This window comes from Tiliqua scincoides, chromosome 5 (assembly GCF_035046505.1).
Source record: "Tiliqua scincoides isolate rTilSci1 chromosome 5, rTilSci1.hap2, whole genome shotgun sequence".
NCBI lineage: Eukaryota > Metazoa > Chordata > Lepidosauria > Squamata > Scincidae > Tiliqua > Tiliqua scincoides.
Window position 1 is genome coordinate 129,403,606 of NC_089825.1, and position 16,134 is coordinate 129,419,739.

The following is a 16,134-nucleotide window of genomic DNA, read 5'->3' on the forward strand; positions in this document are numbered from 1 at the left end:
CTTAACCACCACCTCTCATTCCTTTCCTGTAATAAATAAAAAGCCAATTCCGATTCTTCTTTATGCCGATGATACAGTACTTCTCTCACTCACAAAATCCGGTCTTCGTGAGCTCATTTCCAAATTTCAAGTTTATTGTCATTTAAATGACCTTGCAATTAATGTCAACAAAACTAAAATTATGGTTTTTTCCCGCTCCTGGACTCCTTCTATATGGTCAATCAACTCCCAATCTTACATTCAAGTTAAATCTTTTAAATATCTAGGTTTACATTTTCACTATAATTTATCATGGATTCAACATAAAAAGTCAGTTATTTCTTCAACAACTACCCACCTTTTGGCTATAACAAATTTTTATTTTAATGCAGGAAATCAATACATCCCAGCAGCGATTCAAATTTTTAAAGCAAAAATTATTTCTCATTTATTATATGGTATCCCGATATGGATACAGGCAGTTTCTAAGGATTTGGATCATATTGCTTCTTCCTTTTTTAGAAAGATATTAGGTATTCCTAATCTTATACGGTTGTCCACTATTCTGTTAGAACTTGGTTTACACCTTCCCTCCACTTATGCCTGGCTTTTTACCTTTAAGTTTTGGTTAAGGATTCATTTATCTCCTTCCCCTGACTCTTTAATTACAGAATTAATGAGTGACACGTATATCTTTATTTGGTTTAAAATAGTGGAAACGAAACTCCACTCTATCAACCTATCAGTAGAATTACTTGCTGATTTAAACTTATCTCAAGCTTATAAAATTATCAAAGACCACCTTTTTCTAGCTGAATTCAATACTTTAAAAAATTCTCTTAATTTGACCTGTTCCCCCCTTTCCCTAGGTCTTTTTCCGCAACATGTTGTTGCCACTTCAAACTATTTTTTTCACCTCACTAATCCTAGACTGAAGAGAGCCTTCATGCTCGCTAGACTCAACATATTTCCCTCAGCTGTTCATTATGGTCGTTTCATGCGAGTTCCTCGCGAGAAACGATTATGTTTATTCTGTGGGGAGACCCCGGATACTCTTTTACACATTTTGCTTTTTTGTCCCTCTCATGATTTTCATCGTAGGATTTATCTAGAATCCTGGATTTCTAATTTTCCCCCTCAGGTATCACCCCTTCCCCAGTTGTTGGAAGACTCTATTGCTCCCTTGACGTATTCAGTGGCTAGTTTCCTGGCCTATACATTACAAAAAACGCCGGACTTTAGTTCTATAAAATCTTCTTTAAAATTTTTGTAGTCACCTTTTTCTATCTAACACCTGTTTTACTGAAAGGATAAGGTTGTCCCTTCTGGCTCCTTTTCTTTCTAGATCCTATTTTTTTTTTTTTCTTCTCTATTTAGTTTTCCTGAACTAGTCTAGTGGATAACGGTTGTATTGTTCCACTTTGTTGTCAGTTGTTTGCTGGAATATTTATAATGCCAATAAAGGTTAACTAACTAACTAACTAACTAACTAACTAACTAACTAACTAACTAACTAACTAACTAACTTATTGGGCGAAAATTTGAAGGTAATGAAGGATCACCTTTTTTATAAACTGGAATAAGGATGGATGACAACCAGGCATCGGGAAAACGACCGGTGGAATTAACCAAAGTAAAAAAAGATGCAAGTGGTTCAGCCCACCATTTGGGATTATTAGTCAAAGTCTCATTCAAAATGTTATCGGGCCCAGGAGCTTTACCAGGTTTTAAAGAAAGAATTAACTCATGTATTTCATCGGGGGAAACTGGAGGCCATTCCAAAAGATCCTGTGGAACATTATTAGAGGAAAAAATTGGAGTCAGAGATGAAAATTTTTTTGAAAAAAAATCAACCCAAGTAGCTGCAGAAATAGATGGAAACAAATTTGAGATTGAGCGGGTTGATCTGGAGACTAAAGACCAGAAGGCCATATGATTATGAGAAATAATTGCAGAATATAATTGATCCCACTTACGCAGGGCGTACTGATGTCTTTTCTCATCAAATAAATCATAGCATGATCTGCGCAGATAAAAGTAATCTCTTAAAAATGATGGGATTGGATGGGAGCGAATGAAAAAAAAGGGAACGTATTTGTTTCTTTAATTGCCAACAGTGAGCATCAAACCAAGAATTAAGGTTAGAAGGAGCTCTGGATGACTGAGAGGGACTAGAGGAACTAAGAAAATTAACTAGAGAATCAATTAAAGCATTATAATCTCTTATAGCTGAGGATGGGGAAGAAAGGGAAAAAAAGATTACTAATAAGAACAGTAGTCTCCGGGAGACGAGTCCACTGAGAAAAAGCTTGTTGTGAAATAGAAGACCATTTATAAGAACGACTGGTGTTAACAGAAAGTGAAGAAGAATAAGGGACATCATAGGGAAAAGAAAATGTTAATATAAGTGGAAGATGATCTCCCTCAGAACGATGACCCACTGAGAAGTCAGAAAGAAAAGGTAAGAGATCAGGGGAAACAAGGGCATAATCAATAACACTCGGGCCTCTCACTGAAAAATGGGTAAACTCTCCTGAGGAATCATTACCTCTAGAACCATTTAATGTAACTACATTAGCAGAAGCACATAGATCAATAAAGGAAGCAGCATAACTATTAAAAGATAAATCTTTGGAAACCCTTGGAAAATGAAACCAAGGGGGGATTTGGTCATCCGATAACCAATTCATCTGTTGAGCGAGCGCAGTATTACTGGGGCCTATTCTAGGTCTCCTATTATTATCAACAGAGCAGAAGGAAAAGCTTTTAAATTATCCTCTATACGTTTTTCAAGAGATTCCCATAGATTAGAAGGAGCAATAGCAGCAGGGGGGATATACACATTGAACAACAAAATCTTAAAAAGATTAATCTGTAAAAGAAAAATTTGAAAATACACAGATTGAGTTGGAATATGAGAAAAGGAAAAAGGAAATGATAACTTTACAAAACAGCAGAGTCCAACACGTGGACGTCCCAAGATGTTGGTTTTGAAAGCAGGTAAGTGATAGGGAACATAACCAGGGTTGGTCGGAGAAGACAAAGACCATGTCTCTTGAAATAAAATTATATCAAAAGTTTTCAGATAACAGATGAAATCTTTATCTGAAGCTTTTCTGGACCACCCTGAAATGTTCCAGGAGATTAAAGTAATAGTCATAACATTATGCAAAGAAGAACAACAACAACAATCAGTTAGTCAACAATTAGAAGAAGGAACAATATAAGTTTTAGGAGAAGCTTGATGATCATAAGAAACCTCTAGCTGGTTTATGGTTGGAATAGGGCAGGTGTTCTGGATATCTAAAGGAAGTCCAGATGTAAAATTGTTACTCACAGTATTATTTAACAGACTAGATCCAGTAAAATCGAAATTTAGAGGTGGGGGATATTGGGAAGTTGCATCAATTAAACGCAAAGAATCAGTTAAAGAAGTTTTCTTAATAATACAGGTAGGAAAAAGGGATGTATGTGGAAGGGGTATAGGATTAGGATTAGGGGAAACAGCTGGAGGAGATAAAGCATCATTTAAAACCATAAAATCAGAAGGGATTTCTAAATTCGACATAATAGGTATTAAAGGAGGCTGACTGGAGCAAGGATCATTCAACCCTACAGAAGAAATGGACAACAATTTTTTTTTTTTTTTTGAACATACAATTTCTGGTTTAGCAGCCTCCAAAGGGCAAGGAAAGGGAAATACTTTGGAAGCAGACAGAGAACAATCCAAAAGAGGAATAGAAAAGGACCAGTTCTTTGGCGAGCAGGGAGACTGTACTGTCGCAGGAACGTCCATATTTCCTCCCTGAAGAGAAGTTTTAAATGGAACCAGTTTAGTTATGGTGGAATCACGAAAATAACGATGAACAGATATACCTACTTCCTGAAGAGATCCAGTGGAAGCAAATAAAAGTCTCGGAATATATGAAGAACGAAATTCCAGGAGGAGACGAAGAGGGCGATGAAACGAAGATAAATGAACAAGATTCCGTAAATCAACCTTAAAAACAGGAATATTCAGCAGGGTAGCTAGATGTCTTCTGGCCAAATAGATTGTTGACCAGACTGGGTGCCTCCTGGGTGCCAGTTGATCGAAAGATAGCACAGCAGCAGAAGCTTGATAGACAAGTTGGCTTGAATGTTCCATCGGAATTGCAGAGGCGAACTTAGGATGAGATGTTAAGGATAAAGCAGAGTGTCTCGTCTCCAATGCAGATTGATGAAGATTATTAACAAAAAAGTTTGATAACTGGGAAATCATTTGGTGTTGCTCCTTTAAGAGGCTCGATATATGGGAAGTCTGAGAAAATATAGAAGATACCGTCTGGGCCGTCAATTGGGAATATTCCTTAAGCTTCTTGAATAATTCGCAGGGCTTTCCATCAATCATTTGTGCACTCCCCTCAGACTGAGCTGGCTGCTGAGTTTCTAAATTTTCCAGCAAAGGTTGTTCTTTCGAGAGGGGAGACACAGGCTGGAAAAACTCTTGCAGAGAAGGCTGGCTCAAAGGAAGTTCTTTAGAGATAGGAATGTAGGAGGACATACACTTCTCTAATTTAGTTTGTTTCAAAGAAGGTAATGATGGCTCAAGGTCGGGACTTGTCGGAGACAAAGCTCTTTTACGCCTCATGTGGAGAGATTAATTAACCGCAGTTATACAAACAGTTGAGCTCTGCACAAAAAAATGGCGGCCAGATAACTTCCAACTGACGGAAACAATCTCAAGGATGAAGCATAACAAACTTGCACATTTGAAGTCAATAAAGCAAAAAAAAAGTGCTAGGAAGAAGTTCCTTAGTTCACGAGTAATCAAAAATAAAACAAAAAACTCTCTAATTTGGCAAGGAAAATTTAAAACAGATTACTGTTACTGGAGCTCCAAATTCCAACGTCCTGTGGCTTGGACTCTCCCACGTGACCTCATGCAGAAGAGCCTTCCTTGACTGGTTCAGCAGCTTGCACATTACTAATAGGACACTCTAAGGGCCCAAACCTATCCAACTTTCCATCACCGATGCAGCTGTGCCAGCAGGACAGCAGTGGACAGGGCAGTCACAGAGTCCTCCTCAAGGTAAGGGAACATTTGCATTGCAGCTGAAATTGCTATTGGTATCAGTGCTGGAAAGTTGTTTAGGATCGGGCCCTAAAGCCTGTCATTTTACGTTGGGTTGTCCACCATTCTCCTGGCCCAGATCTCATTCAGAATACTCAGAAACAGAAGAGGTGAAACTTTTCATGGCATGAAGATCAAGTTGTAAAAAAAAGAAAAGAAAAGCCAGGTTAAGCCCCTGGGACCTGCCCCCCTCCACAATTAATGTCATCCTACTACGTAATACGCAGTTGGCCCTGAGATGGAAAAAGGATCTGAACGTGAGGCCTGCAGGAGGGCTGGAGAGCTGCACTCACCTCCGTCTTGCTGGCCAGGAGGAAGAGGCAGGTTCAGCCCTGGAGCGAGGAGCCCCACAAGTATGAGGAAGAAGCTGGGCAGCAGAGTGTGATCCCACAGAGTTGTCAGTGCACAGCAGCTGGGGAAGGTTATAGAATGTGCCAGGAGAGCAGGGGTGGGGATTGGCCAGGAAACTCCTACATGGTGCCATCCAGACAGACCAGGCATGAGAAGGCCAAAAGCATCCTGAGAGGTCCTTCTTGCTGTTGGCATCCTTGATGTCATCGTACTAATAAGCAGTGAATTCACAGGAAGTTCGGGTCAGTTTGAGTCTCGGGGGAAGGGCAAAGAAAATTAAGCAAGGAAGAAGGCCAAATGACAGCAAACAAAAGCCAATCTAGAGCACATATGCAAGCAGAATGCACGCTGAGCCTGCTGGAACTTGCTGACAGTTGTCGTATTGATGAACTGCTGGCACCCAGTTTGTGCCAATCTGAACCCTCAGCAGCAAAAAGGGAAAAATATTCTGGATCAATTAAAACCATGAATATAAAATGGACAAAAACCATCTAGGATGCAGTGCACCATTTCTCTTTCTCCTCAGGGGAACAAATGGAGTAGTGGCATAGCCAGAGGGGGTGCAAAGCCCTAAGTTTTGAAGGGAGCCACACCGCAGTGTGCAAGGGACCCCTCCCACTTCCCTTTGGAGCCATTCCAGGTGGGGAGCAGAACAGAGGCGTGCGCCCCTTGCATCCCGCAAAACATAGTGCTTTGCACTCCCTCCAACTATGCCATTGACGTGGTGGGGGGAAGACTGAAGGAGGAGCATTTGGTCATGGGACAAATGTAGGAAGTCTGATGTGACACCACTCAGCACAAGTGAGATCTGGGTTGACGCATTTGGAGCAGGCATTTGCCCTTCACAGACCTTTGGTCTGGACCAGGAGGGGTGGACCTTTGCTCTGCAGAAGAGCCTTCCTTGAGTGGTTCAGCAGCTTGCAAATTACTAATAGGACACTCGAAGGGCCCAAACCTATCCAACTTTCCATCGCCGATGCAGCTGTGCCAGCAGGACAGCAGTGGACAGGGCAGTCACAGAGTCCTCCTCAAGGTAAGGGAACATTTGCAGTGCAGCTGAAATTACTATTGGTATCAGTGCTGGAAAGTTGCTTAGGATTGGGTCCTAAAGCCTGTCATTTTACGTTGGGTTATCCACCATTCTCCTGGCCCAGATCCCATTCAGGATACTCAGAAAGAGAAGAGGTGAAACTTTTCATGGCATGAAGATCAAGTTGTGAAAAAAAGAAAAGAAAAGCCAGGTTAAGCCCCTGGGACCTGCCCCCCTCCACAATTGATGTCATGGTAGCCAGGGCTTTTTTTGTAATGGAACAGTGCACCTTTTTTTCCCTCCTCCCTACTTCTTAGTAGACCTGGTTAGGATTGTGCCCTTTGTCACTAACTGCAAGGCAAACCTGTGTTTTGCCTTTGCTGCTTTCACTGGCTTTTGGGAGGCTTCCCTGCCTGAGCTGCCATCTCTTTCCAGTGCTGTTTTGCCTTCCCATTTCAGACCTGCCTTTCTCTGATTTTCAGGTGTTCAGACAGACCCATCTTAGATTTCCAGATCTGTAACCAGGGTTAGCAGCAGGACCAGCAGCCAGGGGCCCATTGCCAACCCACGACCCCTGTGCACATTGCCTCTGCCATAGTGGAACCACCCCCTCCTGCTGGCCCCAGAGAGTCACTGCAGTGTCAAAACCGGAAGTGGGTTCTGATCTTTTTTTTAATGCTTTCTGAGGCTTGGGGAACCCTGCAGAGGCATCTGCAGGACTTTCTGCACCCCCCAGAGGTTGGCACTGCTCATGATAGGTGCAAAAATGACCCTTCTGTCCCTGGCAGTGGTTCAGTCCTCGGGATTTCTTCACTGCCTTAACTCAGCCACTGCACCTGCTTCACCAGACACCTGCAGTGATGTAGCTACACCATCTGGCACTTGGGGGCACAAAATTTTATAACAGAAAGGGCGCAGAAGGCACTTCTGGTTTTCAGCAAAGTTTGTGCTCTACCTTCCCAAGCCTCAGAAGACTGCTTTTTCACCTCAGGTTTACCATTGGAGGGGCAAGTTGACACCCCCTCAAGAGTTTTTGTATTCCTTCCATAACAGGCATGGTGTGTCCCCTGATTCCAGCACCTTTCACTTCAAAGGGTTCTGGTTTTCCCAGAATGTACTTGACCGGGAATTGATGCAGTGGGTGAGGACCCCCAGCGAAGGCCAGAATAAACACCCCACTGCACACGTGAACCTGTTCTAGCGTCTGAGAATCTTTGGGAAGGCAGGTACAGAGTGAATTTTATTTGCTGATAATGTTACGCCTTGTGATTGCTCAAACCAAATAGATGACCAAGAAGCTTTTGGCATTGTCTTGCCAGGCCCTCTGGGTGGTGCCAGGTACGCAATTGCTGGCCAGTACCCACCCAAATCTCTCCAGGAATGCTATATAGTGCCTCGGTTGCTGGGCTCAGACAACCCTGTGGATGCCACCATGCTCTCCACCACCTTCCTCCTACTTGTGGGGCTCTTTGCTCTGGGGCTAAGCCTGCCTCTTCCTCCTGACCAGCGAGATGCAGGTGAGTGTCTCTTTCCAGCCCTCCTTTGGGCCACACATTTAGATCCATTTTCCCTCTTAGGGCCATCTACGTATTATTACCATGAAACACTGTGGATGGGGCAGGTCCCAGGAGCTGAACCTGGCTTGCTTATCCACAGATTTGGGCAGCTCTATGCCCAGTAGTACAAAGCCTGTCCATCCAAGAAATGGGCTCGAGTTCTCCCCTTGAATGCCTGGTCTTCTTTGCTGGGTGGCAATTTTGACATGCAGTCGCTGTTCATGAATCTTTAAACAGCCATGTTCACCTCCCTCTCCCCTCCCCCCCCAGTTAAGTGGTAACTTCATTTGAAGCTCATAAATGAACAGTGTCAAGGGACAGTCAAGGGCTCCAAGCACCTGCTTGGTTCTTTTGGCTGGTCCACAGGTGTGGAGTTCTTGCTTTTAACTCCACTGTCAAAAGCATCCTTTTTCCAAGGATGTGAGCTCCTGAAATAGCAAATAACATGAGACATACAGAGCAAGGACAAATCAGGAGTGTTTCCTGCTTAATAGTGACAGAAAGATTTTGGGGTTCTTTTTATTGACGCACTGCTAAAACAGTCCAAGGTCTTTAGGAGGGTTTGGAAGCTTTATTGGTAGATGATAGATGAATTCCAAGCCAATTGCATAGACCAAATAGGTGTTGGAAGTGTAAAAGATAAGAAGGAATCTTCTATCACATATGTGATACATATCACATATGTGATAGAACATTCCTTCTAATCTTTTACCCTTCCAACATCTATTTGGTACATTTTCATACGTTTTTGCCAATCTACCTAGAGTCAAATATCATCTCAACATGATTTTATAAAAATTATCTTTAAGGTCTACATTCAAAGTAAATGTCAGTCTTTCAATCCACAAACTCTGTTCCTCTTCTATTTGAACAAGAACAGCATTGTCCATCAGAGTCTCCTCCTCCTGACGTTAATCCTGTTACACATCTTCTGATCTTCCCTCTTGTCCTCCTAAATTCTCCTGTTCTTCTTTGAATTTCTGCATAAAATCTCTTGCCTTTTGAACTGTATGCAGCCAGTAGACTCTTTGTTGAAATCTGAAAATCAAACCCTCCAGCTTTCCCCATCTAAACATAATCTTCCTCTTTTTCAGCTCTTCTGTCAAAAATACATAATCCTTCCATAGGATACTACTGTCCTGATTCTATTCAATTTTCCAGCACCAGTGCAGCTGCAATGCAGCCCTAAGGTAAGGGAACAAATGTTCCCAGACCTTGAGGAGGCCTCTTTGACTGCCTCCCTACCAAAGGATGCAGCATGTGCCCCATGGGCTCAGCTGCACTGGCACTGGAAAATCAGATAGGATTTGGCCCTAAGAGGGATCTCCTTCAAGATTATAATGTGTCCTTGAGGACGTATTATTGAAGACATCCTTCCCTCTGCAGACTTGTTTTTGCATGTTGCTGTAACACCTTATCTCCCAGTTTCTTCCTAGTAAAATGGATCAGAATATCTCTAGCAGCTTTATGTAATGTGGCAAATCTTGTATTAAATCTAAAGCTGGTCAACTTCTGAATCAATTATTTGTATATTTTTAATTCAATTTTAAACTGAAACTACTGAAACATGTTCCAAAAATTCCACACTTAAGTTCTCTCTTTGGAGTCTGTATTGGCTCTTCTGCGTGTTGTCATATTGATATTCTCCCAGTTAGGAGAGCTTATACTGAAATATGAGTGGAGTTCATCCTAATGAAGCCGTTAGAAGCTTTCAAAACACATCTCTTCGTCGGTCCACTTGCTATGCACACTCCCCTGATTTCATTGCTTCCGAATTGTAGATAATCTCTTGTTTTCCCTTTGATCTGGGGAAGTCCTCGGCTGCAAGCTGTCAACAGTAGCCGGTTTCAGTCCCCTGGTGCTTTCCCAAGCAGGAACTTTCAGCCTGCCCTGTTGACTCCCCCACGTGACCTCCTCCTATCCTGCATTCTCTTGGCACCAATTTCATTTTTTCCCCAAATTAGAGAGGAGAATTACAGCCCAATCCTGAGCTGCTCGGGGTGCGGGGTTGCAGCAGCGCTGAAAATGGCAGCTGGGCAGCTGCCGCCGGCTCCTTGGGAGAAGGGGAACTTTCATCCCCTTCCCTCGGGTAAAGTGAATAGCCACACAATGGGGCTACTAAATTCAACACCAACAAAAAGGTTGGCGGTGAATCAAGAGCCTCTGGGCCAGGCAGTGACCCCAATGCAGTGGCTCTGGATCTGGTGGAGCAAAACTCCACCAGTCCTGCCCCCCTGCCCCACTCCGTCCCCTCAGAACACCTACTCTCTGTGGTCTCCCTGCCCTCTGCCTGCCTCCCCCTGGAACGCCGCCTCCCCGCCGCCCCCCACATCCCTACCTACCTCTCTGCTGCTCCGCAGTCCATGTGACTGCCTAGTGGTGGAGCTACAGCAGCCAACCGGTACTAACCCAGCACCAGCTACTCCTTGGCTACCATCGATGCTCGCTCAGTGGTAGGGCCCGCAAACATGTCTTGTGGCACATTTGTGACAGTGTGCGCACTGTTCAGGATTGGGCTGAAAAATTAACCATATTGGATCTCACTTTAAGCTCCTTCCACCAATAGGATCCTGACTGCAAAAGGAGGAAGGTGACCAACAGGTGAGCCAAAGTGATCCAGGCAGGGAGTCTGAGCTGGCTCGGCTAGAGGGCTGGGTCCAGGGCCTCTGAGATGAATTTTATTATTGGACTCCTTCCCAAAGGGGGAGGGGCAATGGGAGCAGGCAGAACAGGGGGCAAAATAGGGCAGGGGGAGGGTGCTGACAGCCAGAATATTCTTTGGAGCCCAGGTCCATCCGGCTTCTAGGTGCAGAGTCCAGGTCTACCCAACCATGCGGCTCTGGCAGCTGGAGAAAGGAAAATGGAAACCCAAACACACTCCTAAGTCTCTCTAAAACCTTTGAAATATAGAAAATCAGCAGCATCACCGTTAGACTTGCACTAGAATGGACAGTGTGCTGTGTGCACCAAAATGAACTTCTGCAGCTGCTGCAGCCCCAACTGTGTCCCTGAACTCCTACACACTCCTTCAAGATTGCGGCCTCCACAAGCCAAAGAGCTACTGGAGCAATCCGGTCTCCTCCCAGATCTGACCCTGTGTTAGGGAGGGTCATGGGTGCATTTCTGGGCCTGGTGTGTGTGGCAGTTGCCACTTCCTGCCTGTGGTTGTGCCCCCAGCATCAGGTCCAGGCAGTGAGTTTGGGTGATTGGAATACATAAGATCCCAAAAACCTTCTGGGCTTTCCTTTGCTTCCTGGGCCCCCTTTCTGACCCTGGGCCCGGGTACCAATGACCCCCTTTACCCCCCTCTCCTAGGCCCTGACCAGGTCACAAACAGGTCAATAAGGCAGGTTAGGTCAAGAATGTTTAAAGGATTAAAGAAGGTCTAGAGAGAAATAGGATGGGGTGAAGGAGTTGGAGAAGTGGCTAAAGGTTTAGGTGCTGGAAGCAGTTCCTTTCTTTCTTGTTTACCCTAAAGCAAGACAAGGGAAGTGGTTGAACACAGCTGGGAAATATCTAGCAGAGTCACAACCTGGAAGCCCTTTTTGGGAGGTCCCAGGTGGCCACCAGGCTCTGTTTTTCCTGTCTAGTCACCTGAGGTGTATGTGCCAGAGATCTCCTGCACAATGTATATGAGGTCTATAAGGAGAGTGTCTGGGGTCACTCTCTCTCTCCTGCCTTGTGGAATGCTGACCTTTCGGCTCTGTACATAGAAGAGGGAACGTGGATTTTCTGAAAGCTGCATTCATTCAGCCTGCAAGCAAACTGTGTGGAATGTTTCTTAACTGTTAGGTAGATAGATGACCTTAGAGCTTCTGATAGTTTATTTGCTGTGGGATATCCCCTGAATGTTTTATTTTGGAGAGCATTTGTTCTCCTTATGCAATTTTATTACTCTGAGTAGACCCCTTTTAAATGAGCTTGGATTTGCTTGGGTGGATCTCAAGGTGTGCTGAGTCTACATCCTGAAGCCTTAGATAAGACTTGGCTAATTTGGGTAATTTGGGGTTATTTAAAGGTGTATTGGCTCTTTTGCCTGGGACAACGAGTAAGGGAGTGCGCACAGGCAATGGTGGCAGTAAGTAGCAGAGTCTTTGAATGGGATAAGGTCCTTCTTGAGCACGTGGGGACTGTCCAATCTCCTCCCTTCCAGAGCTACTTTCCCCAAACGTCTTTCACTGCTTTGACTTGCACTGAATAATCCTTGCCTTCTTTTTTTTTCTGCCACACTCTCCTCGACACTGAACCAGTAGAGAGCAGGGCATCCCATGGCTACCTACTTCGTAGTGAACCAACTGCGACCCTCATTTGCATAGTCACAGAGTACTTTCCTGAACTCCAGCAGCTCAAGAATAACAGGCCCTTCCCTGAACACAACTACACTGGCTCTGAAATCACAGTGGAAAACGGTGATGGTTCTTATACTACCTACATCAAGTTTAACATCCCTGAATATTCCACACTGTTTTTTTACTGCTGGATTCTCAAAGAAGGTTTCCCTGTGAAGTTCACCCAAAGGACCATGGAGAAATCAGTAGAGAGCAGGGCATCCCATGGCTACCTCTCCCCACCCAATTATGTGGAGATCACACTTCATAGTGAACGAATTGAGACCCTCGCCTGCATGGTCACAGGGTTCCTTCCTAGAGTCCAGCAGCTCAAGAATAACAGCCCTTTTCCTGAAGACAACGACACTGGCTCTGAAGTCACAGAGGAAAAGGGTGATGATTCTTATACTACCTACCTCCAGATGAAGATCCCTGCATATGACAAGCTAAATTATTCCTGCTGGATTGTCAAAGAAGGTCTCCCTGTGAAGTTCCCCCAAAGGACCGTGGAGAAATCCCAGGGTCAAAAATGAAGAGCATCCTCACCCAGCATTGCCCCAGAATTGTCTCTAGCATGATCACATGTATGTGTGGTCTGGCTGAATAAATGAGAGCCCACTCACAGATATCTCTTGGGGTGATCTGTTTGGGGAGTACCAGTGATTTGTGTGGGGTGGGTGGGTGGGAACTGGAATGAAGGGGAAGGGTCCATGTCTCAGAAACCGGTATCAGGACCTGGTTGCCATGGGGGAAAATGCATTCAGAAGTATCCCATGTTCTTCATCCCACTCTTTGGTCAAAATCCTCAGTGTTGCATATGTGGGGTTGCCCCAAGGTATCTTCACATCAACCCAATGAAGGAAGGGGGTCAGAAAACTACACCCAGGGCACCCACTGAGCTTCATGGTTATGTTGTAGTTTGAACCCAAATCAAACACACGCAGGCCAAGGCCAACAATCTATTGCCCATGTCACACTGGCTTCTCTGCACATGCTCAGATGAGCTCTCTTCTCATTGTACAGAACAGAATTCAGAACAAAAGAGACATTTGTGTCATTAATAAATCTTTGCATTTAAGTGGCAAGTTTCCAGTGTGCAAAGCCATTTAGATCTATTGTTGGAGTTGGTGCAACTCCTTCTGCTGTCCAGTGGGGGCAGTAAGTAAGCGAAAGTAAGCCACAGGGTTGCATTTACTTGCATTTACTTGCGAGTAAGCAAATGAGCCTTGACCAGGAGCAAAGGGAAATGCAAGGTTAGCTGCATGGTCCCAGTCTGATGAAAGTGGAGCTCAACAAATGCTCCAGAAGGCAGCCCCCCCCCCCAAATAAAGAAGAGGCTTCGCTGGCAAGGTCCATTTTCATTTGTTTTCAGACTTGCAGAGCCAGGTAGTTCCTGACAGTGCTGTGCTTGAAAGAGAAGAATTTGTTCTCTTTTTTTCCAGAGTGAAACAAGCTGCTGGTGCTGCCAAATTGTTTGATAAGAAAGTGAATCCGCGGCAGTCTCACTGCCGTCCCCCCCTTTTAAAGGGGCAGCCCTCAGATCAGCGCAGAATCGAAGCCACTATCAGCGCTGTTCCGGATCTTGTCGACCTGAGGGTAGCCCCCCTTCTTCCCCTTTAAAAACGGGGAAAGAAGGGCGAGGCCGGCAGATCTGTGCTCAAAACAGAAGCAATTGCAGTGATGTGATGATGTCACCACAATTCCTTCCAGTCATGGGGTGGTGTTTTTATGGGCCACCACTGTGCTGCAGACCTGTGATTTCCAATATTTTTCTTTTCATGGCACACGGACCTCTCTGGTCTTTGCCTCTTGGGATGCCACTTCTGGGAGACTCTTCTGGGTCCGATGGCTGTTTCTAGGGCAATTGTTTGTGTGAACAAACTGTCTGTCCCAGTTGCGGATCTACCATTGAGTCCAATGGGGCAAATGCCCCAGGAGCAAACCTCTAGGACCCCATGAGAGCCTCTCTGAGGTTTCCCAGAAGCAGAGTTTATAGCCCCGGGTTGTGTGAGGCTCTGTGAGCCTCAGGTGAGTGGGGGGGGGGGTGGATTTTCGCACAGGAGGGTGGCAACAGTTCAAGGGGAGGGGCCATCGCAGGCCTTTGTGTATACAGATGGTCAGGGGTCCAGAGCCTCGGGATTTCGGGTCTCCAGTTCAGGACCCCGGCCCAATTCAAGGCTGTATTAGACAACATAAAATATATAAGATGATCTGGTCATCTTGAGCCTCCAGAGAATTCACAGGATGTTCTGGTCAGTTTGAGTCTCGGGGGAAGGGCAAAGAACATTAAGCAACGAAGAAGTCCAAATGACGGCAAACAAAAGCCAATCTAGAGCACATATGCAAGCAGAACACACGCTGAGCCTGCTGGAACTTGCTGACGGTTGTCATATTGATGAACTGCTGGCACCCAGTTTGTGCCAATCTGCCTCTCTCCTCCCCCTCCCATCTATCCTGTTTTCCTCAACTCCACTGTCATGTCCCTCTTCTGTTTTCTCCCCTCCCCACTCCTCCCCTCCCCCTCCCCTTGCACCGCCCCTCCTTCCTCCAGCAAGCTCAAAGAGTACATATGCCAAGTAAAAGCCTGAAGTCTTTGCTCATTTCAGTGAGAAGTGAGCCCCACTTGCAAACGAAATACAATGGGATCTGATTGAACCCCTGCCAGGGTTTCAGTGCCTCTCTGAGGATCCAAGTGGTGTGAGTCCTGCAGAAACATCTGCCCAGGGCGTGGGGCTGGGGAAGTCCACTGCAGGTCTGTCCCTCTTCCCCACCACAGCAGAGAAAGCAACAAGTTCTTGCTAAGACAGTCACCCCAGAAACAGAGCCACAGAACCCAGATGAGTTTTTCATCATTTTTCAACTGTTGTGCTCCAAACTTCTGTGTCACCCCTGCATATTTTCTTGGCACAGCAATGTGCCACACACACCAGTGGGAAATTGCTGCTGTAGAAGAATGTTGCCAGAGGGAGTGAGGCTTGCCAGCACACTTCAGCAGCCCCAAACTGAAGGTTTTTCTCTACCTGTTGGAAGCAAAGCTGGAAGCCTTGAAGAGGTTAATATATCAGGTTGAGTCTCATCATCTGTGAGGGTTCCATTCCCAGAACTCAGGTGCCTGGCAAAATTCTCTCTAATGCAAATCAATTTAAAAAAACAAAGACCCTTTGCTCTGTGCTTTCAAAACAGCCTTGCTGCCCTTTGGGATGTTTCAGACAGAGTCATTAGGCAAACAATCCATCAGTCAGTCTCTCTCCAGGGGAGCCAGCGACCCCTCCCTTCATCCAGAGCAAAGTGATTATCTTTCTTTCTGGTGCTCAGGGGGAAGGGAGGGGTCCCTTGGAGTGAAGCTAAGTACCTGGAGAGAGAATGATGGATGGATTGTCAGCCAGCTGCCCTCTCTCCAACTAACAAGGCCTTTGTTAAAGTGCTGTTTTCCTTTCATTTAAAGGGCCCTTCTCATTGCATTGAGATAGAAAAACCTGTGAATTTTTCCACAGGTGAGAAATCTGTGGATAATTAGGTTATAAGTGTAATCACTTGCATGACTGTCTCTCTACAATGGTAAGAAAGGCGGTTTTTCAAAGAGTGATTTTAAGGGATGCATTTTTCCCCTTCTCCAGGGATCAGCACATTCTGTCTCATGTGCAGTGGCCATTTGTGTTGAGTCAAATCCCTGTATTAAAAATTCATGTACAACAAGGACCTGTCTATTTCATAATATAAATACCTTTGGTGCTAAATAGGTACAGGAATCTTTCAAAAGCAGTTGCAGAGCTGATG